The 17,047-nt window shown below is 45.2% G+C and overlaps 1 long non-coding RNA gene across 2 annotated transcripts; it reads left to right on the top strand.

Annotated features, from left to right (window-relative positions):
• The first annotated feature begins 5,824 nt into the window (after window positions 1-5,824).
• LOC132693346 (uncharacterized) lies at window positions 5,825-16,494 on the top strand. 2 transcript variants are annotated; one of them, XR_009616744.3, is made up of 3 exons: window positions 5,825-6,027; window positions 7,164-7,214; window positions 16,262-16,494. It is a non-coding gene; the product is annotated as an uncharacterized LOC132693346 (long non-coding RNA). The 2 variants fall into 2 exon arrangements; XR_009616743.1 differs by lacking the exon at window positions 16,262-16,494 and adding an exon at window positions 11,439-11,635.
• The last annotated feature ends 553 nt before the right edge of the window (window positions 16,495-17,047 follow it).

The following is a 17,047-nucleotide window of genomic DNA, read 5'->3' on the forward strand; positions in this document are numbered from 1 at the left end:
CTCCCGTTCTAGAAATGAGGCAGAGGCTGCTCTGTCTTTTATGACCCAGCCTCGGAAGTGACACGTGATGGTCACTTCCGTGGCATTCTTTTGGTTACAGGGAAATGGCAAGCCCATTTGGACCGTAGAGACAGGGACACAGACCCACAGATGTGAGACTTCGGGGCCAGCTTTGGAAAATACAACGTGCCACATTCAGGAAGGTCATTCCCGATACAGCAGGACTGACACTCAGTTGCTTTTATGCCCAGGCCCCTCTTCTTTTCACTCTGCCATGCTGACGAGTCAACAGCATCATTCGCATGAAGAAACGATCTTATGTTATTAAAAAGCAAAGTTGAAACAGAAGGCACGAAGCCGCATCCACTCTCAACTGAACATTCTCTGTATTACAAATGCAGCATAAATATATGTTTTCCCTTGCTCTCACAGAGCAAACAGCTGCATTTATTTGCGTCCAAAACCATGGAAAGGTTCCAAACTATAAGCAAAAGGAAGGAACTCAGGAAAACTACTCAAACTTCTATAAGTATAAATCTTCATAAAAATAGTTTTAAGGTTGATTAAAGCAGGTGCTGAAATCTTCTCCAAGCCTCAAGTATTCCACTCGCAGACAATCCCCTTCCCCCATAATGATGTCATTCTCTAGGTACTACTTATATGTTTGGCTAAGCAGTCAAATGCGGATTAAATTTCCTTATGTTAACTTGATCCACCACACCCTCCCCTCTTCAACACACCCAAATTCAAGCTTGTTCACACTTGTGCTCTCTCTCTCTCTCTCTCCCTGTCTCTCTCTCTCACCGCACACTCACAGTCACACACATATGCACACACAGACTATCCTCTATCTCCCCGAAGTTCTTTAGAGTTCCCTAGATTCTTTTCAGGGCAGCTATGTTTTCCTTAGGTGAGACTTGACTTGGACAAAAATCAGGGCACGCACACCTGTGCACATCCATGAGCTGTAAGTGAATTCTTTCCTTTTGCATCACAAATAAAAATATAGTCTGGAAGAAAGATGGGACAAAAGAACCTTTATAAAACCGCTCACCCCTATTCCCCGCTTTATCATATTCTATCTCTGGTCTGGGAGTCCAAAAATGTCAGGAAATGCATCGTTCCCCACGATTTAGCATTAGCAAGAGAGCTCTTTGAAAGGATTCTATCGCACCTTTGTGTCTTTGCACATAAACCAGATCTTCTCTAAAAACTCAGTTCAAATTTGATTTGCAATGAAAACCCCTCACGTTGTGGTAAGGATTTTAAGAGATAAAGGGGAAACGCCACTCAGTGCTTGCTGTGTCCAAAGCAACATGCTAGGTGCTTTCCTGGAGATATGTGCATTGGATGTTTTGGCATCAAAGAGGTCAAGATTAGGAGTGTGTGCCTAGACGGAGTAGATGCCCAGGAAGGAGGAGGCAGTGGTGGAGGCAGAACCAAAGGAAGTGGGTACAGGTTGATTGTGAAGGATGCCTAGGAATGCCAACAGAGTGGATGGTGCACTCGGCGGAAGAAGGCTTGGCATTGACCTCCTGTATTTCTCCTACTTTCTGAATGGCCATCATACCGCCTATGCACCTTCCCACCCCGGAGCCTTAGCAATTCTTGTGTCTTCCATTTTGAACGCCCTTCCAAGACTGCGAGACAATAAGTTGCTTTTGTTTTCAGCCCCCAAGTTTGCGGTACATTGTTGTGGCAGCCTGACCTAGCAAACTAGCAGACAGGTGTCCCGTGGTCTGCATCGAATAGAGCCATTTTCCTGTCATCCCCTAATGTATCTGGGAGCTGCCTTGAGTCCAGAAAGGAAGGCAGGCGGGGGGCAAGAGGGGCAGGCCGCACTCCACAGAACAGGCTGGGAAGTACACACCCCCCTTTTATTTTCGTTGACATCTGTGATCCACTGAAGTGATTTGAATTATTGCTCAACTCCATCTGCCAGGTTGCTACCGTGCACTTAGCTGGTCCGTCTGCCTACATGAAGAATAAGCACCCTGATTAGCACAGTACTCTACCTCTATCCAGGGGTGTTTTTCTGAAAGGCTGAGGGTGGGGAAAACTAGTCCCGACGCCCATGGTTTTCAGTCCCATGGTCTGGGGAAGCTGTTGGGGCCCATTCAGAGGTGGCCTAAATGTGCTGCTCTGTGACTTCTCTGCTCTCCAAAGTGATTGCCAAGATGCCCTGCTCTGCTGATTCTCAAAAGCAGTCCCGAATCCGCTGGACTTCTTCTCGTGTGAGCTCCCAGGGAGTGGAAATCGGCCCACGACAGCTCATGAATGATGATCTCAAGGATTCTTCTGAGGGAGACAGAGATTTCTGAGTAGGTTAGGAAATTTTTACAAAATCTCTTCTCCCTCCTCATCATTAGCACCACCACGACTATCATTTCCATAATCATCTTTATAATTATTTCAAGTGGAAAGAGAGCGGGGTACCTGCTTAATGAAAAACAGAGAGGTGATTGAATGGCCTTTCTCGGGAATGCACATCATCACCTGTGATCAGAGAGCGTCTGAGGGCCGTGGACGCTGGCAAACTTGTCCAAACTACACTTGTTCTCTCCCCTTCTTATACCCTTCGCTCTGGTCGGATTGAACTCCCCCTTCCTGCCGGTGAGGACTGTATGATCACCTACCTCTGTGCCTCTGCTCGCGTTAGCCTGCGACACCCACTCCCATCGCAGAAGCCTCCACCTGTCCCCTCTGCCAAGCGTACAAAAAGCCCTTCTGAACCTCTCCTGGATACTTTGTCATTTTCCGCCTCATACGCTCCTCCACGGAGGCTTTCTGTCACATTTTCTGCATCCCCCGGAACCCCAGCCACCAAGCATGTGCTTTGGACGTGTTCAATAAATATCTGTTGAAAGAATGAGAAGCCAGAAGTTTAATTCACTAACTCATTCTTTTAATAGACATGGATCAGGAGGAAAGGTGCCCAGGGCAACAATACCAAGTATGGCTATTATTCTGCAAACACCTTTTCTCTTTTTCCTGGACGGACAGGTGGGTGACACCTGCCTATTTTGCCGCTAGGGGAGACCCTATCACTGAGGTCTGGCCAGTGGAAAGGGAGCAGAAATGACGCTCCCTGGTCTGTGAAACCTCCATGCCTGACCCTCCATTCTCTTTCCCCTTCTGCCAGCTTGGTGCTGGTTAGCACGGTATCCTTGGGCACTACATCTGGCAGATGACGAAGCCACAGGATAGAAGGAGCCATGATCCTTGAACCATCGTATGGAGAGAAGCCACCTACCAATCAGAAACGCCATTTAGGATTTTATGTAAGAAACCAATGTCTACCATGTTGGAGCCATTACACAGTGAGGGGTTTATTTGTTATAGTAGCTATGATTGCCTTAACCAATATCATAGGTGTTAGGGTTTCTCCGAAAAAGCGAAAAAACCGTAATTCTTGGTTTTCTTAGGCAATTGGCTTTTTTCCACTTTGGGCACAAACATACCCTCTTTTAAGTTTGGTTGCCAAGGTATTTCAAACCATTCCACTTCCACAAATGAAGGGGAGCATAAGAGTTTTGGTTCTTTCCAGAAGCTGTCTGAGATATTCCTCCAGTTCCAACAGCCAATGCAGAGGGGGCATCCTGCTACCCTGGATGGGGAGAGTTTATGGAGATGGGTTAAGGATCATGATAAAAAAAAAAACCTTCCGTCTTAGCGATCATAGCCCCCCGTTCTTCTTGGTGTTGACGTAGAGAACAAACTTGTAGTGTTCTGAGCTGTTTGGGGAAGGGAGGGATTCTCTGGCTGAAGCAGGTACCACCTGAGACTATCGGACCTCATGGAAGTCTCTTGCTCTTCAAAGAGCTCTCACTGGTGCTGCCTGTTTGGTGTGATTATCCCAGGAAACATGCTGAATGGTGCCCTGTTGCCTTCTGGGATAGAGTCTGAACTCTTTGGTCCGGACTGTAAGGCCCTCCATGATCTGACCCCGGTTTTTCTTTCCAATCAAACAAACATTTGTTCACTGTGTTGTAAACTTTGTCATCCTTCCCATCTTTCCCTGGGTTCTTCCACCGCCATGTTATGTATATAGATTTGAATTTTACATAATTTTAATTATATATTTGTATATATAATAATTGTTTCTGTCTACTCATATAAGGCCTATATATTATACACACAGAGAGACATATACGTAGTCAAGACAGGCTAGGTTACCCTACAGTGACAAATGAAGCCTACACTCCCAGTGCCTTTTCGTACAAAAGATTTCTCTTTGGCCATGCTATACATCCATTCTGGGGGTTGAATGTGTGTTTCGGTCAGAGGAGGTGTCTCTCCTCGATACTGCCATTCAGGAACCCAGGGTGATAGACTTTCCACCATCTGTAGCTGCAAAATCCGGGATGCAAAGCCTTCTCATGTGCTGCAGCAGGAGGGGAAGGGCCAATTAAGTCCAGGACTACTTTCACATGCATCCCACTGGCCCAAACTTGTCGTTGGACCCTGACAAAGAGCTGGCAAGTGGGGGAAGCAAATGTACTATTTGGTGAGCACGATCATCTTTGCCCTTCTTCCAGGAAGCCTCCCTGGTTCTTTCCAGCTGCAAATGATGTCTCCTGCCTCTGGATTCTGACGGTGCTCTGTGTGCCCTTCCTTTGCAATAGGTATTTTCCACATTGTATGAAGATTACACACACACACGTGCGCGCACACACACCCATATCTATCTATCTATCTATCTATCTATCTATCTATATCTATCATCTATCGAGAGAAATCACTTATTGCATGTGAGACGCTTGCCCATTTCAATTTTTATCAACTCGTTTAAATCCTCATAATAACCCTATGAGGTACCTCCTCTTATTGTCTCCAACTTACGGGTGAGGAAATTGAGGCACAGAAAGGCTAAGTATCCTAACAGGATTCTAGCCAGGCTTCTAACACGGCCAATTTACTTCCACAGTATCGGCTCTGAACTACTCTACTATATTATGGCTTGTCTTTTTAACTTCCTTATTAGCCGAGAGTAAGATATAAAACTGATTCATTTCTTTATTTCCCATAATGCCAAGTACAGGTTTAGGCACATAACATGTTTTCTGAAACGTATTGCACACAACGCGTCCCTTTTCTAATTAAGATCTTCAACAGATCTGATCTTTTAATAATTCTTTCTGTGTTGCTGCATGGCTCCTGAGGTATCAGAAAACATTTCAGGAGATGTGATTGTTTCTCCTTAAAAAGCTACAGTTCTTCAAGAAGATAGACGGGGGTCTTTGGGGACATCTAGGGGATAGCAAGACAGAAGGCAGCGGAAGTTAAGGTAAGACACTCAGGAAAGACTCAAGCCACTTTATTTATATTGTGTTTGATTTTGTGCTTAAGAGACTGTTAAATTGCATTGGGGAAGTGTGGCTGCTAAGTCTGTTTGGTCTTCACTTGAGTCCCCAAACTCTGTAAATAAATCCAGATCCCCAGAGAGGACTTTCTCCTGCTTAAATGTAGATTCCTAGTAAGCTATAATCCCCTTCCATTGGCCGTGAGCCTTCTACAGACTAAATTTAGAAAACTTAAATTACAACCTAGCAATGTGGCTCCCCAAATGAAATGTATAGGGCAGAGTACCCAAAAACACCAGGGAAAATGGTAGTCACAGGGAAGTGTCAGGGACCTGGTGGTCAGTCTTACATGTCTGCAATCAGAAAGGCAAAGGTCCTATTCATGTAGAAAGAAATGGCATAGTGGGAACCAATTTAGAACCATCAGAACAATGACCTGGGAGACGAGCCTCATTCTAATTATGACTCCGTGTTCCAACCAGGCATGAAAGAAGTCACAGTAAACCTATTTCTGAGAAAGGCATTGCCCGATGTGGCGATGTCCGCTATCTTATGTGGGGTGAGGGCCAGTGAGTCAGGGAGGAAACATACCAGAAAATGATCTTCGATGACTAACACAGAAGGGGCTGTTCTCATGTTGCCCTGATGGAAAAATTGGTGGGATTGCAGGAATTAATAAGAACTATCAGCCCTGCTTGGATATTCTGTCCTAAAATGGTGACATGTATGTATTTAAATGGGAGGGGCTGGGTAGCACAAGAAGTCTGTCCTGAGAAGATAAGGGGACAAAGTGGTACTTTATCATTAACCAACCCACAGGATTGCTCTGCACTATCCAGTGAGTGGTAACAATGCCCAAATCATCTTAAAATGCAGTGCAGATCTTGGCCCAAAGTATTTTCTGGAATTAAAAAAAAAAAAAATCTGATGTTTCCCTAGCAACCTAATAGAGATCTCTGATTTAAAAGACAAATGTAGGGGCGCCTGGATGGCTCAGTCGGTTAAGCGTCCAACTTCGGCTCAGGTCATGATCTCACAGTTCACGAGTTCAAGCCCCGCATCAGGCTCTGTGCTGACTCTCAGAGCCTGGAGCCTGTTTCAGATTCTGTGTCTCCCTCTCCCTCTGCCCCTCCCCTGCTCATTCTCTGTCTCTCCCTGTCTCTCAAAAATAAACGCTAAAAAAAAAAAAAAAGTTAAAAAAAAAAAAGACAAATGCAGGGACACCTGGGTGGCTCAGTCGTTTAAGCGTTCCACTTGGGCTTAGGTCATGATCTCACAGTTCATGAGTTTGAGCCCCACATCAGGCTCTGTGCTGACAGCTTGGAGCCTGGAGCCTGCTTCAGATTCTGTGTCTCCTTCTCTCTCTCTGCTTGCACTCTGTCTCTCTGTCTCTCTCTCTCTCTCTCAAAAATAAAAATAAACATTAAAAATAAAATAAAAATAAAAGGCCAATGTTATTGGATGTTAAGATTTGAAGGAAAATGTTTCCATGAGGATAGACATGATTCTTGTAGAAAAGTAAGCCTCATGTATCAGTTAGGGTTCTTGGTATATTAATTTATCAACAAATATCTATTGAGTCCTAAAATAGGCCAGAGATTGTTCCAAACACTGGAAATGCGGTGGTGAACAAGACAAAGTCCTTTTCCTTATAGATTTATATTCTGGAGGCAGAGACAGATAATAAACAGTAGACAGAAAAACTAATAATTGTGTAATTTCTTACTGAGATAATTACTATGAAGAAAACTAAGCGGTGTCTTAGTCTGTTCAAGCTACTATAACAAAACACCATAATATGGAGTAGCAAAATACCATTGCCGGAGTGGCTCATAAACAAAAGAAATTTATTTCTTACAGTTCTGGAGGCTGGGAAGTCCAAGATCAAGGTGCTTGGTGATTCGATGTCTGGTGAGAGCCCACCTGCTGGTTTGTAACAGCAGCCTTCTTGGCTGTGCCCTTACTCTCTGGAAGAACAAGAGAGCTCTGTGGGATCTCTTTTATAAGGGGCTAATCCCATTTGTGAGAGCTCTGCCTTCATGACCCAATCACCTTCCAGAGGTCTCACCTCCCCATCATAATGGAGAACAGCTTTCAACATATGAATTTGGGGAGGACACATTTTGTCTATAGATAGCACAGAGCAAGGAAAATATTTTCAGTTATTTATTGCCTTGTAACAAACTATCCCCAAATTTAGTGGTCTTAAAGGATTTATTATTTTTCGTGATTCTGTGGGTCAGAAATTTGGGGATGGTTCAGCCAGCTCATTTGACCCATTGGGGTCAACCGCTTGGCCACATTCACTGGCCGAATGAGCTGAGAGAACCAAGAATTCATTAATGTATTTGGTGCCTCCATGGCCCTCCATGTGTTCTCTTTCTCTCTTTACATGGTGCCTCATCATTCAGTAGTCTAGCTTGATCTTCTTTATAGTATGGCAGCCAGCCTGCCCAGAGAAAACAGCCTGGAAGTTTCCAGGCTTGCTAAAGACTGGTCCTGGAACTGGCACACTGCCACTTCCTCTGTGTTCTGTTGGCCAAAGCAGGTCACAAGACCAGCCCCTATTCAAGGGCGGGCAAAAAGACTCCATCTCCCGATGGGCAGAATTGATGGCAGCCATCGTCAGAAACTGTCTACAACCGAGAGTGACTGGAATTAGGGAGCGGGCTGTGTTAGATGCAATGGTCTTAGGAAATGACATTTAAACAGAGACTGGAATGAGGAGAGAGGTTGAACCATGACAAAGATGGGTGTGTGGGGGGGGGGGGGAGGTGCACTCTAGACAGACCCCTAGAACCATGGGGACAAAGGCCTAGATATGGAATATACATAGTGTGTCTTGTCTGAAGGTTAACAAAGAGGTCAAAGATTCTGGGGATGTGTCTAAAGAAGAATGAACAATAGAGTAAACAGGCAGTTAATGGGAACAGGGATACAGTCAGATTACCAGGGGCCTTGAAAGTCATGGTTAGGTCTTTATACGTCACTCCAAATGTGATGAGAAGCTCTTGTAGAAGGGTAACATGAAATGGCTCAGGTGTCAGAAGGATCACACTGGCGGCTGCTGTGTGAAAAGTGAATGAGAGGAAAGAAGCAGTTTAGGTGGAAGGAGGGGGACCAGCTGGGAGACCCCTTCGGTCATCCAGGTGAGAGACAATGGTGGCTTAGAGCGGAGTAGCAGCAAGGGGCATGCAAGAAGATGTTAGATTCTGGATATATTTTGAAGTTAGTCCCAGAAGACTTGCTGCTAGACTGGATATCGAAGTGAGAGGAAAAGCAGAATTAAGGCTGAGTTCAAGATTTTTGACCCGGCCAACTGCATCAACAATGCTACCATTTGCTGGGATGGAAAAGATACAAGAGGAGCAGGTTTGGGGGTAGGGTGGTAAAAATAGAGAATTATGTTGGACACTGGCGCTCATCCCCTCTTCTCTACTCAAAGACTTGCTCTATGCAAGTATTTTCTTCCTCCACTGGAATATAAATTTCTCCCCATCAATGATGTGCACTCCCATTGTGTAAAAACATGCTTTAGATATTTTAAGCCCAGAGTGACTATTTATAAATCAAAATATAGATTTTAGTTAAGCTGGTGGATATATGAGTCTTGATTTCAGGGGAGAGGGGTAAAAGTGCAAGTTTAAGAGTCATCGATGTACAGTTGGTATTTAGAATCCTGAGACTGAATGGGACCTGGGACTCTCAACTTGCAGAGGTCAGGAAGAAGAGAGACCCGCATAAGAGACAGAAAAGAGTTTGACCAGTGCGAGAAGAAACACGAAAGGCTGTCATGTCCTGGAGGCCGGGGAAAAGATGTTTCAAGAATAAGGCGGTGCTCACCAAGTTGCTGGTATTGTTGGTCAAGTAGGATGAGGGTGCATTGACTTTGGCCAGTGCAGAAGTCTTGGGCAACCTTGACAAGCGCAAGTTCAGTGCAGTAGAGAGGAGAAGAGAACTGATGAAAAAGCAGAGGCAGCTGAGATAGACAACTCTTGCAAAGACTTTTGCTTAAAAGGGCAGGAGAGAAATGGGTCAGCAGGGGCTTCAGGTAAGGGAGATTTTCAGTTTTTTTTAAAAGATGAGCAATATCAGAGCATGTTTTTACACAATGGGAATGCACATCATTGATGGGGAGAAATTTATATTCCAGTGGAGGAAGAAAATACTTGCATAGAGCAAGTCTTTGAGTAGAGAGGAGGGGATGAGCGCCAGTGCCCAAGAGGAAGGGTTGCCCTGAGACAGAAGAGTAGGTGGATAGAAATGCAAATGGATTGGTTGATATTGTGGTTGAAATATGAGAAAGTTCTGTAACTGTTTTGGTTTCTCCATGAAAGGAGAAAGAAGGTCATCAGCTAAAGGTTAGGTAGGGATATTAAAGACTTACAGAGAGAGGAGAATGCTTTAAAAATAGAGTTGAAGAATTTATTCTTTAGGGAATGAGGCAGAATTCTGAGCCCACACGAGGTATGTGGTTATACATTTATAAATTTAGAGTAAACTATTGCTGTGTGTTTTTCTCAAGCCATTTGTACCTGGTTATATGGAGCACATGGGGAATAGGGTTTATCCAAGAGTTTGGTTTTTGCCAAGTGGGTAAGAGGGAGAGAATGAGATGCATTTAAAAGAAATGCTTGAGGAGTATTAAAAATTTATTTCACATGCACTTACATAGTGGCTCCTACATACCAGACACATGTAAGCACCTGTATATTAAATATTAATATTAAATATTAACCCATTTAATCTTTATAACAACCCTATTAGAAAGATAGATACTATTGTTTGCACCCCCATCCCCCATTTTATAGATGATGAATTGAGACACAGAAGATTGAGTCTCTATGTATCTATGTATCTAAGGACACATAGCTAATAAGTGACAGAGCCAGGATTTGACCTTGGCAGTCTGAGTCTGAGCCTGTGCTGCTAACCTCTGCAATGCTTCTCCAGAGGGGCTATAGGGATGGGTAAGGAGGGATGTAGAAACAGAAAGCAAGTGATGGACAGTGAAGACTTTGTAGGGTCAAGGGAACTGAAGGGTCTGGTTGGAGTTAGAATAATAGAAAGAATGAGCTGGAAAGATGGGAGGATGTAATTAGAAAGTGGGATGCTTTTTGAAATAGAGATTTTGGAGAAGGTGGAGTTATTGATCATGTAGGAGTCTAGAACATGATTCTGGGAATGGGTAGCTGAGATGAGATGAGAAAAAAGACAAATGGAGGATAGGAACCGAGAGGCCAGAGTGTTGGGATGAGCCATCTACACAGGTACTGAAGCCTCCAAGAATGCTGACAAGGAGTGCTGGAACAAAAACACCATGGCCAACCTAGTTCTCCTCTTCCCTGAATAAGGAGACATGTCTTGGAGGCTGGTAGATACGCACAATAGGAAAGGAGTGGGTCTGTGCTCTCCCACTGAGCTGGATCGTGTGCAGGATGGGGAGGCAGGGGTGGGATAGGAGGTAGTGGTCTAGAAGGAGAATTGAGGGCAATGCCCTGCGCCTCCAGGAGAAAGCCAGTGATGATTGGAGAGGGCTTTAGGGAAACCACATTCACAGGGAAAGGCAGGCTGTAACAAGAGAAGCAGCTGGGGACAGTGGGGATTTTGTTGCTGATCAAACATGAGTTTTAGAGGTGCACTGGAAGAACCTGAGGGTTGGGAAGGGTGGGCAGCATGAGCAACACTAAGAAATACCCAGGGCTGTGTGGGCATCAGATGAGTCAGGAATGGTCTGGGAGGCTGGCACTTTTGGGGGGTGTCTGAGGTAATGAGATTGGTCCTGATGGTCTCCCAGGGGAAGAAGATAAGCAGGTCTAATTATAACCCCCTGCTTGGGCCTGGTCCCCGAGATAATTTCTGGGATGCAGTGGGCAGTGTCCATGGCAGGAGCGGTGTCATCAGGGGCACGGGTGGGTGTTTTTAAAGTCCCATTATCAGTGGTGCCGAGGCCAAGGAGAGGAGCCTTGCCGAGTACAAAAGAAACAGACCTTGGCTACATTAAGCAAAGGGGAACTTATTCAAGGAATATGAAGAGACCCACAGAGTTTACAAAAATCGGGGGAACTTGATGAGGAAATGGACGGGAATAAAGAGAACCCTGGGTGGCAGGACAGGGAGTACTGTGGTATCCAGTTTTGTTGCAGGAACAGTCTAATGAACAAACTGTGGGGATGGCGAATGTTCTCCAAGCATTTACTCATGCATAGAGGCACCCGCTCAAGACTGAGTCCCGGGAGAGGAACTCGTGATCTACGGTGGATCAGCAGCTCTATTAGTGACCATAAACCAGGCAATGGTGCAGTGACATTAAAAACCCACATCTCAGTGGCTTAACCAACAATGACGCATTTCTTGCTCAGTTCTTGTAAGTAAGCAGGAGGCTCTACTCCACTTGGCCACGCAAAGACTCGGGCCGTTAGAGGTTGTACTTGTTGCCCTACCTCAATACATGGCTTCAGAGCTTTCTGAAGAAGAGGCAGCAAAAAACTGGAAAGTCACATCCTGGGTTTTAAATGCTCTGGAAAGGAAGTGACACACATCACTTCTGCTCACACCTATTGGTCAGAATTAGTCATGTGACTGCCTAACTGTAAGGGGGCAGGGTCATAGGGGGGAGTACATGGCACTCAGTGAACAGTAAATGTCTCTGTCACAGGCTGTTTTGAAGCAGAAAGAGGGAGGTTAGTTAGCACATCCAAGGTCTTCCAGACCCCAAATTCAAACTATTTCCTAAATACTACACTGCCTTCTTAAGGAGTCTATGTGGAGGAGGGGAGGTGCGTGTAAGGGGGTGTTTAATATTTCTGTATGTGCCTTCATATTCCTTTCTAAAAATACCTAACATAGTGTTGGAGTACAGAGAACATGCTTGAAATTTGTTGCTGGCTGATGGATTGATTGATATGAAGTTTAATCATGGTGAAACAGACACAGTCCATGTGAACCAAGATCCTCAAATAGTGTAAATTCAATTCAGCCAACCTCTGAGAGAGGGTCTGCGCGGTACGTCAATGACTGGCATTACAGAGAGATGACAGAGAGCCAGAATCCGGAGGAATCTTAAGAGTTCAGAAATCTTAAGAAAGAATATTATTTATTTTTCCTTTGGCTATTAAGAAAGTCTTAATTTCTCTGGAGGAAAGAGACAACATTAAGGACTAAAAATATAGTTTATAGAAATTAAATCTATTGCCAAGGTAGAAGAACCATCACCTGACTCTAATAAACAACTTCTGAGGTCCTGTATGTGATGACTTCGGTTTTCTGCCGTATGTGATTTGAGCGGATGATGATAATTATGAATGTGATGATCGTTATGTGGGGTCAGTATGAGTACGTGGTCCCTTCCAACCACTGGCAAATTATCAGAGCTCAAGTGTAGGTCCACTCTTCCTTCAAACTACAGACCCATATTCCTACTACCCTGCTACCCTGCTATGACGTTCCCTCTCCCGTAGACCCTCATCCCTCCCTTAAAATGACAACTTTCCATATGTTTTCTATGAGCACCAAGTGCTGCAGTGGGAGAGACATGTGCAGCTCCCCCTGGGACATTGGTCCTCACCCTTTGGAGGGCTTCAAATCCCCTGGACATCTTGTGTCAACATGATTACTGGGCTCCGCTCCCAAAGTTTGTGACTCAATAGGTCTAGGGTGGGGGCTTACAATGTGCATTTCTGAGAATTCATAATTCCTGGGGGCCCTGAGTTGAATAGTGTCGCCCCACCCCCACGGTCACGTCCACCCAGAACCTCAGAAAATAACTTCATTCGCCATTAGAGTCTTTGCAAATACGATGAGTTAAGATGAGGTCCTACTAGATTAGGATGGGCCCTCAATTCGGTGTTACTGGTGTTCTCAGAACACCAGTGTTCTTCTGAGAAGAGGAGAGACACAGAGACACATGGGGAGAAGTCATGGTGAGGACGGAGGCGGAAAATGTGGTGGCACATCAACAAGCCACAGGACACCAAGGATTGCCAGCAACCACCAGAAACTAGGGAGAGACAAGGAAGGATTCTTCCTTGGAGCCTTCCGAATGGGCACAGTCCTGCCAAAGCCTCCATTTCAGACTTCTGTTTTGTAAGCCACCTCAGTCGGTGGTAATCCATCATGGCAGCCCTGGAAAACCAATGCACCGGTGGTGCTGAGAATTACTATTCTAGAAGAAGGGGGAAAAGGCCATTTGAGGATCACTCTTCTAGAAAAAAAAGAGGGAAAGTGTCAAGTACCTTTCCACAGGAAAATATAGGATTTGAGTGATAAAATATTTTTGAGAAAAGGGAAGTACGAACATGTTTTTTTGTTTGTTTTTCTTTTGTGTTCTGTACCACACGTGCTATTGGGGGGTTGTGCCAAAGCATCTCCTACCACTTTTAGGGAATTGCCACTTGAATGGTCATTCCGGGAGACTTTACTCTGAAGTCGGACCCTGTCTGTCCCTGACCTAATACAGGCTGAAGTGGGCACGAGCCCCTGCTTGGCCAATGACCTTCTCTTCTTGGACTGCGGATTGTAAGCAGGAGGTGTAGACACACACACAGAGCACCTACTCTTCCCGGCACAGTGACCAAACACCCTACGAGGCGGGTGTCAGGGCTTGGTTGTCAGTCCCGCTCCCCAGCCGGCTCTCCAGCCTCCTAGAGCTCCTGTGAGTCCCCAGTATCCTTCCCATAAATCCTCTTTGTTAAATTATCAAGTCAGTTGCCGTTGCCTGCAACCAAAGAACCGAAACGAATACGGAGTATCTGTTGTCTTTTTTACTTTGCTTTCTCTATCCTTCCAACCTAACATTTTTTTCTATTGAAACATCTTGGTTCTCCCCACCCCCCTCCATGTCAAAAGTAATGCAAATGTTGCAAAAAAGACAGAGTGCTTTCTGAAGTTTTTTTTTTTTTTTTCATCTTTCTGCGTGGCTTTCCATTGGTTAAAATGTCATCGTATATCCTCTAATAGACAATGAGAGGATAAAATATCGCCTAGCTGATGGGCTTTCCCCTACGGAGGGAACACATATATTAAATGTCTGTCTAAAAAGACCACAGCACTGTAAATATTCAGTCACTTTATCCCAGCAAGGGGTGGGAGAGCTTCCTGTCTGTCGTTTTACTGAGCAAGTTAACATGAACTCCAGCTTCGTCATTACCTAAAGGTTTGTCTTAAAAATCTCATTAGGGGCACCTGGGTGGCTCAGTCGGATAAGCGTCCGACTTCGGCTCAGGTCATGATCTCACGGTTTGTGAGTTCGAGCCCCGCGTCGGGCTCCGTGCTGACAGCTCGGAGCCCGGAGCCTGCTTCGGACTCTGTGTCTCCTTCTCTCTCTGCCCCTCCCCCGCTCAAGCTCTGTCTCTGTCTCAAAAATAAAGAAACATTAAAAAATTTTTGAATCTCATTAAAAAATCTCATGTATGTTAACTCCAGATGCACTCTTAGAGTACAGGACTTGGGTTTTTAATGCAGAAATATTTGTGGTGTCTGAGTATTCATCTGCACTCATAGCTTTTCCTCCCTGAACTGTGAATTGTTTCCTCTTTGTGATACCGTTTGCTTCCTCCACCTAAGCCATCTTGTAAGGCTTTTCTAAAGTTGGCTTCCATAGCTCTGGCCTGGAAATCAGGTGCTTGTGCAGGACAGTAATATATATTTTTGCAACCGTCGGATACATTTAGTGCATTGAAATAACTCCAGCCAGGTTTTCACTCCTTCCCTTTGCTTAAACTCCGTTGCCCTGACCTGCACTAAACCACAGGTGTCCCAATCCAACTGGACTGCCCCGAGCCGTCCCCAAACCCATCCTTTCCTCCCCAGAAATCCAAGCCAAGCTTTTCCAAATCTCCCCAGCAACCTTTCTACAGCACAAAAAAACATTCAGAATTTGCCATCACCCATCTTGTGTGTTTTATATAACAAATACAAAATGCTGCGTTTTAAAAATTAAAACTCCAGTAATGCACCTTCCAAGGTTCAATTCGAGTTTAGAAAATTCATTATAATGAAAAGAGAAGAAGGAGGATTTTTTTTTTGTTTATTGCTGATAGTTAGTGGCATTGATAGATCATGGCAGAACCATCCGCAATATGGCCAAATAATTTCACTGGAGAGGATTTTATATAGCTACAGCTAAAATTCAATGAACTGATTCAGAAGACTCAGTATAAAATATAACAGTGACTTCGAGTGCCAAATCAATTTGGGGGCTTGAAGGGATGGGAGAGTTCTTCGTTCCCTCCCCCTTCACGGACGTGACTTTAACTGGAACTGTAAATTCAGAGGCCTCGGAGTGGCCAGGCAGTGGGTTACAGCGGGTGATTTAAGGGACCTCTCATGAAAAATCAGCAAGTGGTTGGGAACACCAATGCTTAAAGGAGTGTATGTCTCTGAAGTATGACCGCAAGAAAAAGTTAGAAGGATATTCCTGAGGACAAATCAGGGATTTGTACTCAGTTGACTAGGGTTTGAGGTTTGCAGTTTGGATCAGTTCAAGACACTATTTTCCACCTCTGTTTCCTCGCTTGTGAAATCCTGGGATTGGACCAGAGGAATGGTTTCCAAAGTTTTGCTTTGTTTTCTCTTTAAAAAAAGATTTTTTTAAATGTTTGTTTATTTTTGAGAGAAAGAAAGACAAGAGGGCAAGCAGGGAAGGAGCCGAAGAGAGACAGAGAATTTGAAGCAGCATCCAGGCAGGCTCTGAGCTGTCAGCACAGAGCCCGATGAGGGGCTGGAATTCATGAGCTGTGAGATCATGGTCATGACTGGAGCCGAAGTCGGACGCTTAACCAGCTGGGCCACCCAGGTGGCCCTGTTTTGTCTTTTCAATGATAGAAGGCTTTTTTAAGTAATGAATTTATCTTACTGTGCTGAATGTCCGGTTTGCCCCTCCAGCCCCACATTCCCGCTGCCATAACTGTAACGTGCACCGCCCCCCTCAAGGCTCACATGTTGAATCTACTCCCCAGTGTGATGGTGTTAGGAGGTGACGTCTTTGGGAGGTGAGAACGTCGTGAGGGTTGAACCCGCAGGAATGGGGTCAGCATCCTGATAAAGAAACCCTTGTTCCTCTCCTACGACGTGAGGACACAGTGAGAAGATGGCCATCTGAGAGCCAAGAATCGAGCTGTCACCAGATACCGAATCTGCCAGCCCCCCTGATCTTGGACTCACCAGCCTCCCGAACCACGAACAATAAATATTTGCCGTTTAAGCCACCTGTCTGTAGATATTTTTGTTTAGCAGCCTGTATGGATTACAACGCCAGCCTTCCTCACCCTGCCCTGAGCTCCAGGAGGCTGAGGAGACCCGCTTGCTTCCACTGGGGTTCAGCCAGTAGGAGGAGCCACCCCCGGGGCTGGTGGTAGGGAAAAGGAATCCAAGTGTTTATTTCCCCGGATTATTTCCCTCACTGCTGGGCTGCAGGACAGCGGTGGCTGTACTCTTGCCAGGTGTCCCTCCCTTTTAACTGCCTCTCCCTTCCTCTCCCTCTGGGTTCCAGAAGCATCCTCTGACCTTACCCTTTCCGATGTGGGTCGCAACCGCTGTTGTTCAAGTCAAGTCCTTAATCATCCCTCACGGGCGGGCTTCCTTTAACCCCCACCCACACTTTTGTAAATCATCTCTTGATTAAATTCTCCTCAATTGTCCGTGGGAACGTGGCATCTCTGTCCTGCCGGGGCGATGCTGGCATGGCCCTGACACTCCTCAGACCCACCAGGCGTCAGAGGGAAAAAACAAGAATATTCAGGAAC

Source organism: Panthera onca, chromosome B1, assembly GCF_046562875.1.
Source record: "Panthera onca isolate mPanOnc1 chromosome B1, mPanOnc1 haplotype 2, whole genome shotgun sequence".
In the NCBI taxonomy this organism is placed as follows: domain Eukaryota; kingdom Metazoa; phylum Chordata; class Mammalia; order Carnivora; family Felidae; genus Panthera; species Panthera onca.